The 11,194-nt window shown below is 33.2% G+C and overlaps 2 long non-coding RNA genes across 2 annotated transcripts; one reads left to right on the top strand and one right to left on the bottom strand.

Moving 5' to 3' along the window:
• The first annotated feature begins 4,104 nt into the window (after window positions 1-4,104).
• LOC142240193 (uncharacterized) lies at window positions 4,105-4,535 on the top strand. The gene is made up of 2 exons (XR_012723188.1): window positions 4,105-4,240; window positions 4,301-4,535. It is a non-coding gene; the product is annotated as an uncharacterized LOC142240193 (long non-coding RNA).
• Window positions 4,536-7,828: 3,293 nt separating this feature from the next.
• Window positions 7,829-8,809, bottom strand: LOC142240187 (uncharacterized). The gene is made up of 2 exons (XR_012723187.1): window positions 8,048-8,809; window positions 7,829-7,986 (listed from the first exon to the last, which is right to left on the bottom strand). It is a non-coding gene; the product is annotated as an uncharacterized LOC142240187 (long non-coding RNA).
• Window positions 8,810-11,194: the final 2,385 nt, after the last annotated feature.

Here is an 11,194-nt window from a genome sequence, read left to right as displayed (position 1 = left end):
TCCCTGGATATTTGTACATATACCTCTTAGTTTCTTTGATTGTTAAAAATTTAATCCTAATCGTTTCTTTTTCGCGTTTAACTTGTTTTGGTACACTGGACAATCTTTACTCATTGTGTGATGATTCTCCTCCAATCCTAAACTCAGTTTCTTATTCATTTGCATACAATTAATACACTTTTCTATCCTTTCTTTATCACAATGTAGAAGCCTCCTCACGCATACGGTATCTATCCATGTCTTCAACTTTGGTATCTCCCTCGACTTCGCAAGAGGATCCGCTTACTTCTGATTCAGACAGAGGCTTGTCCATTTCTGAATCCTTTAGCTGATCGTTTTTATACACCTTCATTTGGATATAATGAAAGCCATAACATACACGGCCCTGAGACTTTGCTAGATGTGGCAAAGACTGAGTGTTCAATATAAACACTGCATGCCGTCTTGGCCCATCCACTTCATCCAAACGGCCAACCTTCCAATCAGCTGTTGGAAGCTCTGAATTGCATTGTTTCAGTCTATTTAAAATAGATTCAGGGTCAGGAGGGTTTGCAGGTATCCACGCATGTGCTCTTGGTCTAGCCGGTATGTCTTTCTTCTCGACTAACTCTAGAGCAGCTCCTTCCCAAACTTCACCAATTAGTATCAGAGCAGCTTTAAAACATTCTATAGACCTCTGGTCCTCAAATGCGACTAGCTTAAATCGTCCTTGATACCAACCAGCCTCTTGGTGTCGAGGATCTGGGCCGGGAAACTTTTCCAGCACCTGTGAGTAGACGCCAGACAAAGCATTCTCAATTTCCCCCCATTTTTGCTTTGGAACCATACCGTCCAATGCTCCTTTATTTATGATAGCCATCACAAGGCTGTCTTTAGCAACTGAGGCAAACGATCGTTGATCCCTTTTGGAGGATGGCAGCTCATCCTGTGATTGTTCCCTTTTTCGAGCCTCAAGAATTCCTTGAGCCCATTTTAAGGAATCGGTTTGTTTAGCCGACAACGTGCTTGGGTCGACTGATCCTAATTTCTTTAGGATAAACAAAGCATTTCTGCGTTCCTTGAATCTCTTTAGTGAGGGATTACCTCCTTTTGATGCCGTTACCTTGGAAAAGGTTCGACTTGTCAAATTGTCGCCACCTGTCGACCCGTCTACAGGTCGACTAATTGGGCCTAACTCTTGGTCATTGCCCAAATTTATAACTCCAGTCGATACCCGTCCACTGAACCCTGAAGTTAGCAACCCAGTGGATGTCTTTGAATTTCTCTGCATGGTGGCCAAATATCCCACCACACTTGAAATTCATAGTAGATACTTATTACGATAATTTTATCCGCTATTAAAAAAACACGTCCGTTCCGTTCGACGGTTGAAATAAGCGTTTTAGTAGAATTATCCGTGTCGCCATAAAAATTTGTAGGGACAATTATTATACATATAGTCTGGCCAAAATTGGCAATGATCCGAGTAAAGGTTGGAGTTTCATAAATAAGACGCTAGGTCGTACTGATAAGCCGACTGTTAATCTCAACGATTCGTTAAATCGGATAATAAGGGACGATAAAACGAAAACAGATATCTTCAATGCACATTTATTTCATTGAATCAATTGCGTGTATGAAGAACCATATTCCACACAATTATTTAGACAATTTTAGCAGCCTGTTTCTGTATGTCGATCGAGCTCTATCGATCGACTGAAATGGAAACAAGCAGCTGAATTTATAACCAAAAATCAGCTGTTTTTATGCATTTCAGTCGATCGATAGAGCTCGATAGACATACAGAAACAGGCTGTTAAAATTGTCTACACGATTGTGTGGAATATGGTTCTTCATACACGCACTTCGACATACAGAAACAGGCTGTAATTCGTTGAGAACAATTTGACAACATTGTAAAAGGTTCATCCTAAAAGACTTGAATAGTGATGACATAATGAATGTTATAGCCAGTACACCCTCAAAAAAAATCGCTTCTCTAACATATGTTCCAAACATACTTTGCAGGAAGCACATATATTGTTGGATACTGCAGAAACATTAATATGTTTGTTTTATGTGAGCATATTATATGTTAGGAAGCATTTTGAATCCAAAAATAGTATATGCTTGGAAGAATTTCCCAAAGAATATTGTGCTCATTCCCTCACATAATTTTCACTTCCACGAAATTTTTGAGTTCTTCGCATCTTTTTCTGTAATACAAATATGCTGTTTTTTTCAAATGTCTATTCTCTTGGTTCCGAACGTCTATTCTCTTTATTCCGAATACTCATTAAATTAAATAGTATTTAGACTTTTTTTTCCGAAACAACATACAAGCGGTTTCACAGAAATTGCTCTCATTTCATTCTCTCGATGTGTTATGTTGATATCTTTTTATTCAACCCTCCCGGTTTCCATCTCTATTTATTTCTCTATACTAATTCTCTCTCTCTCTGTCGCTCTCTGAATAAAGTATCACAACATTTATATGTTTACTCGAAATTTGTAAAGTTATATATGTTTACATTCACACATATTATGTTTATGGAACATTCATGCCCCAAAAATAATATATTCTAACATATTAACATATGTGTCCCAAACATTTTGTGTTAGTTTAGGAACATTACATGTTTGCACTTAAATATATTGTGTTTAAAAATTGTGCCCGAAACACATTTTGTTTATATCGGAACATATGAAAAACATATTTTTCTAACAGTGTATAGATGTTTGTAAGAGCCCGGGGTTTGATAATATTTCACCCAAATTTGTAAACGAATGTAGGTACGAACTAATGTCGATTTTAGTCACCCTATTCAATAAGATTATTTCTACTTCCGTTTATCCAGATATATTTAAGATTCATAAAGTAATACCAATTCCTAAGGACATGAATACACTGGATGTCAATAAATATCGGCCTGTTGCAATTTTATTTACTATTGATAAGATACTGGACAATATATTATGCGGGAAGCTTCAGTCATATATGGAGATGAATAAATTTATACACGACAGGCAATTTGGTTTTGGGAGCACAGAGGAAGCAGTAGTTAATGTTATTCGAACAGTCTGTAAAGGATTAGATGATAGCTACAAAGGAGTGGGGCTGTGTTCTATGATTTTACAAAGGCATTTGATCTTATTGATCATGATATTTTATTGAAGAAATTGAGTTTGTATAGGATTCAGGGAAAGAAGAATAAATTATTTGAAAGCTATTTTGTAAACAGGAAAGTTTGTGCAACCAAACAATTGTCGTAGTTTTATGGCTAGGGTTGAATATGGTGTTTCTCAAGGTAGTGCTATTGTTCACTATATATTTGAATGATTTAAAGGATCTTGAATTGTGGGGTAGTTTTAATTTGCTCCCGGATAATATGTAGCCTTACAAATCCAGATGAAAAGGGATGCGGCATTAATTATTGAATTTTCAAGACTGAATAAATTGGTCATAAATACACTGGTAGAAAAAAGGCGGTATGTGGCCATTACCGTTTGGTATTAATAAATTGACGTTACCTTTTAATTTTGGTACCACTTTGTATCAAATCATTTACATCCGGTATTATTGTGGCATTAACTATCACAACGCCGTAACACATGATACACTCAAAACAAAGTGATCTCTCTATTTCACTAAAGCCAATTTAACTTTCGTTTAGTTCATGGAATTATTATGTTTGGAGAAAGTTTCCTCTACTCTAATAATTTTTTGTGTACGTTAGTTAAATTAACTAAAACCGAGTTAAAACATATACACAAATGAAGGATAAAGATTAACTAAATTCGTGTCTTCCACAAAATAGTTCAATATTTCTTTAAATTTGTAAATTTTGCTACAAATGCGTTCATCATGAACTTCGTATGTCACTAAAGACATTTTTGCAATTTTGAACTCCAATTTTTTCCTTCAAACAACAAGTGAAAAAACTTAATTCTTTAACAAGTAAAGAAACTTAATTATGTCTAATAAATTTTCTTGAATTTGTCGAAAAATATTTACTTATTTTTATGACATCGGCGTGATGCCAGCGTTTGTTATACTGTTTAGTTAAAATTTTCTAAAAATATTCAAAATTTTCTAAAATTAACCGAAATTTTTCTGTTTTTTTCAGTGTATGTAGACGTTGCGACCAATTGTAATTGGTCGCCCTTGGTAGTTTAGTTTTTTTATGCGGCTGGTAAATAACAATAGTTTGGGATAAGATGACGAAAATTAAATGAATTCAGTGAATATAGCGAAGTATAGGTAAGTATAATATTTTTTTAGCATTATTTATGTTTTCTAATTCGATCGTCCTTTAATTAGATGCGCAACTGACATACAAAAACCTTCCAAATACAACAACAGACGACTTGAGGGATGCAGTGCCTGAATTGCGACATGGAGCTGAGTTGGGAGAAAAACTTTGCATGGAGAAATGACTTGAGGGATGCAGTACCTGAATTCCGGCTTGGAACTGAATTGGAAGAAAAACTTTGCATGGAGAAATGATTAGGTTTTTGTATGTATGTTATGTATTAAATGAAGTACGTAACAAAGACATTTTACGTGTGTTTTATTAAACTAAATATTATTAAACCAATACCATTTTGGTATTATATGGTAATACCGCACTGTTTATACATCAATACCTTTATGGTATAAATAATAGTACCGCTTAGGTATTATTTTCAATACCATATTGGTACTTTCATAATACCGAATTGTACTTTCATGCTTTGTGTACCGCCTGTACCATTCGGTATTGATATTGTACCATAAGGGGTTGGCCAACTATCAATAAGGTACGGTATCGATTTGAGCCCGTATGGAAATAATTTTGCTATGGGTGTACCTCTAAAACTCAGCTTGTTAGATTTAGGCCACATAACTCAAATGAGCAAAATAATTTTTCAATAAAGCTAAACGGAGAGCGTGTTACCTAGTCATATAGCGTTAAATATTTGGGAGTTATATTGCAGAGTAATTTAAATTGGGATCTTCATATGATCGATTTAAAAAGGAAAATAGCGCCAGAAAACAAATTCGTCGCCTCAACCGAATTATTTGCCAACCGAAAGCGGGTGGTTCCATCAACTATCAATGATATTTGTCAACACAACTAACATTTGGCAATTGTAATTGAAAGGTAGTATGTTGAACCAACTGTCGCAATCTCATATTAATTTTTTGCAAACTCCCTCAATGTTATTTATTATTATCCTAACCAATTGTTAGATTACTTACCAAGCTGCAATATTAAATGAAAAGCGCAAATTATATTGATATATTATTTATTTATTACAAGATTTAATAAATTGTGAAAATAAATATAAAATAGATTGGGTGCTAACAACAAAGGGTTTTTGCCCATATGTGAGATCAATTTACAGAGGGATGAAATAATGTTTGTCTATTTTTGTAGGGCATTGTACACCAATGGCAGATGGTTATTGTGTGGCCAAACTACAAACCTTAATCCAATATATACTTACCAGAGATTTCCTCCATAAGCCTCTAGATATAAATACAGATGACTTAGAAACGTCGTTTACTCATTCTAGAATTTTATGTGCTTAATGCAATAGAAAAGCTCGCTTGCCGTAAAAGTATTTGTGTTTGTTGGTGTATGAAGCCTGCAAATTGTATGGAAACTTTTATAATATTCTGTTTTTACTAAATCGGTACAATACTTACCTTAAGCCAAATTCTAGTCTACACTTGTTAATGCGAAAGATTTGGTTGAATTTATTGCGGACTATTAATAAGTAAATTTAGTGATGCTGTTCCTCGTTTTGCCATACCATCTAAATTGTCAATGTTGATATTACCATTTATTTGTTGCAACAACTACATTACGAGCGTCCAATGATTGAACTAAAATTCTTTTAGTATACTCAACTTTTGGTTATAAAGGGTGATTTGTTAAGAGCTTGATAACTTTAAAAAAAAAAAAACGCATAAAATTTGCAAAATCTCATCGGTTCTTTATTTGAAACGTTAGATTGGTCCATGACATTTACTTTTTGAAGATAATTTCATTTAAATGTTGACCGCGGCTGCGTCTTAGGTGGTGCATTCGGAAAGTCCAATTTTGGGCAACTTTTTCGAGCATTTCGGCCGGAATAGCCCGAATTTCTTCGGAAATGTTGTCTTCCAAAGCTGGAATAGTTGCTGGCTTATTTCTGTAGACTTTAGACTTGACGTAGCCCCACAAAAAATAGTCTAAAGGCGTCAAATCGCATGATCTTGGTGGCCAACTTACCGGTCCATTTCTTGAGATGAATTGTTCTCCGAAGTTTTCCCTCAAAATGGCCATAGAATCGCGAGCTGTGTGGCATGTAGCGCCATCTTGTTGAAACCACATGTCAACCAAGTTCAGTTCTTCCATTTTTGGCAACAAAAAGTTTGTTAGCATCGAACGATAGCGATCGCCATTCACCGTAACGTTGCGTCCAACAGCATCTTTGAAAAAATACGGTCCAATGATTTCACCAGCGTACAAACCACACCAAACAGTGCATTTTTCGGGATGCATGGGCAGTTCTTGAACGGCTTCTGGTTGCTCTTCACTCCAAATGCGGAAATTTTGCTTATTTACGTAGCCATTCAACCAGAAATGAGCCTCATCGCTGAACAAAATTTGTCGGACGTAAAGCGCGAAACACATTTCGAACCGAACACTGATTTTGGTAATAAAATTCAATGATTTGCAAGCGTTGCTCGTTAGTAAGTCTATTCATGATGAAATGTCAAAGCATACTGAGCATCTTTCTCTTTGACACCATGTCTGAAATCCCACGTGATCTGTCAAATACTAATGCATGAAAATCCTAACCTCAAAAGAATCACCCTTTACAATCTCATCTGAGTTATATAACAATTAGTTATGGATATCGGAAAAATAATTCCAATATGAAGGCATTACAGACGATACAAAATAAAGCTCTCAAATCTGTGTATAATTTATCAAGAAATTTCTCAGCACCGGCTTTATTCAGGGATGTCGCTAAATCTATTATGCCTTTATATCAATTGCACTTATATCAGGTTGTAGTTTACGTTTTTAAATGTATGAATAATATTGGCTATCACCAAGTTGCATTCCCTCAAAACCAGAATAATGTAGGGACGAGAGGCAGGATGAACCTGAGAATACCCCTATGTAGGCTTGAAAGAACAAAACAAAGGATAGACTTTTTAGGACCTAATGCATATAATAATCTACCTCCTAAAATAATGTCCGCAAAAATATCTCAAACTTCAAATTACGTTAAAAAACATATAATAATCTACCTCCTAAAATAAAGTCCGCAAAAATATCTCAAACTTCAAATTACGTTAAAAAGCATATTCTGTTGAAACACTTTTACTTTACCAACTTGTAGTTATATTACTATCATACGATACTTTACTATATTCATTGCAAATACAATTATATCTGATTATACATAATGCCAGGTTGCGCTATAATGCCTAAATGGTATGGAATAGTCTTGGGCAAAATCGTTCACCATAGTTATTCGGACTCGTCGTTCCTTTTGTACAAAGGAACTAATTCCTTCAAATCGTTCCATCGTTCCTTTTCGTTCACCCATAGAAAAATTATTACCATACGGGCTCAAATCAATACCGTACCGTAGGCGGTACACAAAGCATGAAAGTACCATACGGTATTATGAAAATACCAAAATGGTATTAAAAATAATACCTAAGCGGTATTAATATTTATACCATTAAGTTATTGATGTATAAACAGAGTGGTATTACCAAATAATACCAAAACGGTATTGGGTTACAAACCCGGTATTTATTGTTATAATACATATTAGTTCAATAAAACACACGTAACAATGACTTTTCCTTTCATGCATTTATAAAATACATAGTACATACACTTCACCACTTTTTTCATGCAAAATTATTCTTTGAATTTTATGTCCCATCACAGGATGTGTGCCTCAAGCTGTCTGTTGTGAGATTTGGAAAGCTTTTGTATGTCTCTTACGTATCTAATGAGAGAATGGTTACGAATTAGTAAACATTAATAATACTAAAACATTTTATACTTACGAATACTTCGCTGTAGCCACAAAAATTTAGTTTTTTTCAGTCATCATGTTTTCCAAGAAATATTGCAATTAACGCGTCTATTTACTCTATGTGAACAAACTAAACTACTAAGGTGACAACTTTGTTTTTAGCAACGGCGACATATCATATGCTACGGGTATGTGATAGTTAATACCATAATAATACCGGATGTAAATGATTTGATAGAAAGTGGTATCAAAATTAAAAGGTAACATGAACCAATCAATTAATACCACACGGTAATGGCCACGTACCGCCTTTTTTCTACCAGCGTTCCAGCTCTTTACATTTGTCATCACTGCCATCTACTAAAGGCAGAGATGACATTGTTTACTTTGTGCAACGAAGTTCGTGGTCAAATGAAAGATACAAAAAAATATTAAAAATTGAGTAAAATTACTTAAAATAGTTTATAGAAATATAGGAAGAAAAAATAATGAATGGAAAATTTAAAGAAGTAACTAAATTCAATGCAAGAAATTAAGATTTTTTGTGTATTGTGAAGAGCATATCAGCATACCAATCAATGATTTAATATACATACGCGCCAAAATGAATAATTTTTCATATAGCTCAAACAAAAGTCAAAAAATCAAATTGCGATCGGCGGAACTATGGAGCGTAAGTTTAACATAAAACTAAATGACAAAAGGAACGATGAGGACGAAAGAGATGGAACTAGTGACAATCGTTCCTTTTAGTGAACCGTTCATTGGAACTAGTTCGTTCCGGAACGACACAAGACTATTTGTGGTATTGTAAAAATGAAAACAATCTACGTTTATTGAAGGTAAGCAATTATGAATACCGTTTTCCATTGAAGCCTGTTTATATTAAACGGGCTAAAATAATATATTTTTTATTCATTTCTTTTAGTGGCCAATTTTATTTCGTGAAATTGACCAACCAATCCCATGAACTCCATCATTTATGAAATATATAAGAATATGTTTGCAATGAAAACGTGGGTACCCTATTGATCTAGTAAAATTATATATTTTTTCACTCCTAGTTTTCTTAAAACCAAGAGCGGTATGGGTTTGTTGGAAGATTCACCTTGAAGTTGCGAAGTAGCGTTGGCATTAAATTGCATTTTTGTTTTACCTGCCTTTTTCAGTTTGAACCCAGGTAGAGAGAAATATATCTGATATATGATATAATGTCCGAAAATAATAAAAATATGTATTTTCCATTTATATTTTTTCTATTTCCAGAATTTGCAAAGTATCATCAATATAATACCAAATATTACATTGCTTTCCCATTAATTTTGTCTTTGATAGGTTCAAATTTTAATAGACGATTTCAATGTGTGGAAATTTTGGAAAGGAATTGTTACTAAAATTAAATTACCGAGTTCTTTAATACACCTTTTTATGCTAAAAGACTACAACTGTAAAAGAAGATTATAAACATGCAACCTGGAACTTGATATTCTATGCAGGTAATGTTTAACAAAATCAAGTTTTAATTGAACAAAATTAAATTCGAATTATTCTGTTTACTTTCAGAAAAACTAATTTAGCTTACAGGCTGCTGATTTATTGGAAATCTAGGCATACATACATACATATTAGAAGGAACTTGCTGACATGGTTATTATGATAAGGAAGATAATGATTTATATAGTTTATTTGTTTACCCTATAGTTGTTATTGATAGTAATTGTATGTATAAGTTATGTTAGAACAAAACACACAAATGACAAGAACCAAATTTATTTGTCTATTGCATAATTCAAAAAATAATAAAATATTGAATATGTTTTATAAGAAACACATACTTTCTTTTATTTCAAATAAAACTAAATACGATTTTCGGGGCGCATATATAAATGTTTTGATTGAAATTTATAGCCAATTTCAATTAATTATTTAATTGAATGAGTCAGATAGTTGATTGATTTTTGTGTCGAAATTAATTAAAATTTTAATTGATTCAATTAAAACTGTGATTGAATTTTATGTTAAAAATGAATCACGTTTTTAATTGATCAAATCACACAATTAATTGATTCCGTGACAAAAGTCAATTAAATTTCTAATTGAAAATCAAAATGGGTGATTGATACTATCATTTTCGTGATTGAAGATATTTCAATTTAAAAAATGATTGAATCTGCGATTTTCGTGATTGAAATATAAAAAAAATTGTGTGTAGCAGGCACTGAGTGGTTATAAATATTAGAGCGTTGCATCGGCCATATATTGCTGTGTTCAAGAGCAACTCGAAGCCTAACAAGTAAGATAGAGATTTGTAGTCGTTCCCGTTTGGACCGATGTTTGTGCGTTCGAATACAACCATAACTCGTTTTCGTTTGAGTTGCATTAAACGGTCAATCAAACAACTTTAGTCTTTGGAATGAAACACAACGGGTCAAATTGTTTTCGAAAACAGAGTGAAGGAATCGAGCATTTCGATTCTTTTTTGGCCCTCATATAGTAACAACAACAACAACTTTATATACATACTGTTTAATGTCGAACGACATTAAACCATGAATTTTTCCAAAGAAAACTACAAAATTTAAATTTATAAATTCAATTACTTAATTTGCTTTGAAGTAGTAAAATATTCTTATTTTCCTTATTTAATTGTGATTACTTTTCTATTTCTATGTCTATTTTATTTCCTTAATTATTTTCCAAGTCATCACATATTCAATTCTATATATACAAAATACGACCCACCCTAATTTACTCTACAATACAAAGGAAAGCAGGAGTAAGTCAGTAGTCGTTAAACCATTGCGTCGGTCGCGTATATCAAACAAACAATCAAATCAATCGTAAAACAAATAGACATTAACATAGAAAATGAAAGAACTTGATATCAGAATAGAATAAAGTAAAATATTTTTGTAAAACAAAACAATCAAACTAAAACAAACAAAAGTGCACATATATAGTGAATTAAGAAATAAAACTTATCAAATACAAAACCAGCAAACATATATAAAAGCTTTATAATTTGGAAAGGCAAAGTGTGGTAAAATCGGACGGACATAAATGAAAAAGGACAGCAGTAGCATGTAGTTGTTTCAGCAAACATTCGTTAGTTGAAACAGCAAACATTTTTTACAGCTAAAATAGCAAACAAATGCTGCTGAATTAGCAAACGTGTTTA

The sequence above is a fragment of the Haematobia irritans genome, chromosome 1, assembly GCF_050003625.1.
Source record: "Haematobia irritans isolate KBUSLIRL chromosome 1, ASM5000362v1, whole genome shotgun sequence".
NCBI classification, from domain to species: Eukaryota; Metazoa; Arthropoda; class Insecta; order Diptera; family Muscidae; genus Haematobia; species Haematobia irritans.
Note: the sequence above shows the minus strand (reverse complement) of the source record. Positions and strands in the feature narration are given on the sequence as shown.